General features: G+C 36.6%; 1 pseudogene; it reads left to right on the plus strand.

The window, feature by feature from the left end:
- The first annotated feature begins 974 nt into the window (after positions 1 to 974).
- LOC131043356 (putative xyloglucan endotransglucosylase/hydrolase protein 13) lies at positions 975 to 2309 on the plus strand (annotated as a pseudogene).
- The last annotated feature ends 751 nt before the right edge of the window (positions 2310 to 3060 follow it).

A 3060-nucleotide genomic window follows, 5' to 3' on the forward strand; every position in this document is an offset into this window, starting at 1 on the left:
GATGAGCAAGCTAGTATCATGACCATGACTTAAACAAAATTTTAACTTAGTCAAATTATCTCCTCCAAACTTCTATGAGTTCATCGCCTTCATTCTTCATCATTTGGATGTCTTTTGTCATTGGAAGGTAATTCTTGACCACCATACCTCAATCTTGACCTATGCTACCCTAAAACCCTAGAACCTAGTCATGTTTACAATTGAGATCTTGGTGACTTGATCACTTAATACAGCTTAATCATGTAGGTCTCATCTAACTCCGACTCCAACACTTAAGTAAATCAACCCTAGCAACCAAGTACTTTGGGAAATATCTTGCAACTTGACAACATGGGTAGTGATGGAGGAATGGAAGGTGAGACCTATAGAGGTGAGAGAGAGAGAGAGAGAGAGAGAGAGGAAGAGATAATGACCTAGAGAGGGTAGAGAAAGAGAAGTAGAGAGGGAGAGAAGAAGAGAGGGATGGAGAAAGAGACCTAGAGAGGGGAGAGAGAAGAGAGATAGTAGAGACGGATAGAGAAGAGAGATAGAAGAGAGATACCAATGTCAATCTTTTTCTATTAAAAAAAAAATTCCGAAAAATCGGCCTATCGTCGGAATTCCGACTCCAAAGGGTAAAATTCCGACAGAGAAGTGCCGTCGGATGACGAGGATGCTATGCATCCGACGGCACTCCTCTAGCGGAATTTAACCCTTTGGAGTTGGAATTCCAATGATAGGCCAAGATCGCGACGTTATTCTTTCGGGGTATGAGCATCCATGGCGGCAGTCAGAAAGGTTGGAGGTGATGTCGGAATTGCGACGACCACAAGGATAGTCGGAACTTCCGACACAAAGTTTTCAACGGCTTTTTTTGTCGGTAGTGTGACGAAATTGTGTCAGAATTCTGACGATTTGCCATCGAAATTTTGACCCGAATGTACTAGTGTTTCCACTGTAGTATTGTGGGTCTGCTCTTGTGTGCTGCAACTGCAATGGTTAATGGCAACTTCTACGAGGATGTGGACGTCGAATGGGGCAATGAACATGTTAACATATTCAACAATGGCCAGGACTTGCAGCTTACTCTCGATCAGGCTGCTGGTATATTTTATCCCATTTAGTTCAATAGACCAGTATATGCTTATTTATTTTAATTATTTTGGTGGGTCATTTTTGCAAACAGGTTCGTTAATCCAGTCAAAGCAATCGTTTTTGTTTGGGAAAATCGATATAAATATGAAGCTAGTGGCTGGAAATTCTGCAGGCACCGTCACAACATTCTATGTGAGTAGAACTGTTTCATTTCTATACTAATAATCAATTATGTTTAAAGGGAAGATCGTTGTATATATGATTTGGTTAACTAGTATATTTTAAGTTTTGATTTATTTAAGTGGTTAAGTAGGTTTCAAATATGATTTGAGATGAACCAGCTAAACTTAAAGCCCATCTATGTGAAGGAACATTTTTCGAAGTTAGCGTATTGATCTCAACTGTAAATTGTGAGTGAGAAAGCATTAAACAATCTGTGCAATAATAGTCAGCCTCAATTGTTTACCTGCAATTAATTGTCAGGCATTATGATCATTTAACAGACTTAGTTTTGCAGCTTCACTCTGGTGGAGACCAACACGATGAAATAGATATGGAATTCTTGGGAAACACTTCAGGGCAACCATACATCCTGCACACTAATATCTTTGTCCAAGGTGAAGGTGGCAAAGAGCAACAATTTTATTTATGGTTTGATCCTACTGCTGACTTCAAGACTTACACAATCATCTGGAACCCATCTCAGATCACGTAAATCCTTCGCCTGATCACTCGATTTGCTTGTTTCATCATTTGTCTCACCATATGATCTAATGTGACTAAGCAGGGTTTGAATGTTTTGGTTCACGATAATGGTAGATGGAGTGCCCATCAGAGTGTTTGGCAACCATGAAGGGGATGGACTGTCATATCTGAATGAGAAGCCAATGAGAATGTTTTCAAGCCTGTATAATGGAGACCAGTGGGCAACACAAGGAGGCAGAGTGAAAATTGACTTTTCCAGTGCACCCTTTGTGGCCTCCTTGTCCAATCTCACACTTGAAGGCTGTGTGTGGAATATGGAGGACTATAATGGCAGCCTTGCTTTGTGTTCCTCCACTAACCAGGGAAATCACTGGTGGAATGGACCAGAGTATAGCAGTCTGAACTATACCCAGCAGAGACAGATGAAGTGGGTTTGGGATAATTATCTTGTTTACAATTACTGTGATGATCTACCTAGGTTCAATTACACTAAACTCCCTTTTGAATGCTCCTTCCAAGCCCAAAACTAAAACCCAATTGTAGCAATTTCTATTCATAGTGGAAGCCATGGGCAAATCCAGAGTTCTCCATCTGTTATATTGTATTCCTGTTTCTTCAAGGTTTCTTCGAATCTGTTATATTGTATTCCTGTTTCTTCAAGGTTTCTTCGAATTAGCCTATGAGATGAATAATATTCTAACTTATATATAAACTTTTTGTTGTTAAAATGGTGGATTTTATTGGTTCAAAGACATTTGTCATTATTACCCGGTTTCAACTGGCACGATTATTTTTGAGATAAATGATCATGCTCTACTTATCATATACAAGGTCGTCTATAATGAAAGATAAGAGATAAATGATTATTTCTATGTAATATTAATGTTTTTCTAATTACGAATTAGACTTTAATTATAATAGTTAAAAAACTATATTAATTATATTTTAAAATAAATTATTTGAGTTTCATTATTATATATATATGATTTATAATCAACATCTAAATTATGATAACACACTATTTAATAGTTGATTTTGTTATAGTCAATATTAAAATTTATTTAAGCAGGTCATTAATTTTTTATTGTAAAGGTTTTCTATTAGAATTAAGAAAATATATTGGATCTATTCACTCATATAAAATATTTGAAATAGATCGAATGATACTTAATAGTTACAACCTAAAATTATATAAATTCAACCTTCTATAGAAGCCTGTCAATGTAGAATAAAAAATATCCTAAAACCAACACAAAAATCCGTATAACCATTGAATGTCAT

This window comes from Cryptomeria japonica, chromosome 3 (assembly GCF_030272615.1).
Source record: "Cryptomeria japonica chromosome 3, Sugi_1.0, whole genome shotgun sequence".
NCBI lineage: Eukaryota > Viridiplantae > Streptophyta > Pinopsida > Cupressales > Cupressaceae > Cryptomeria > Cryptomeria japonica.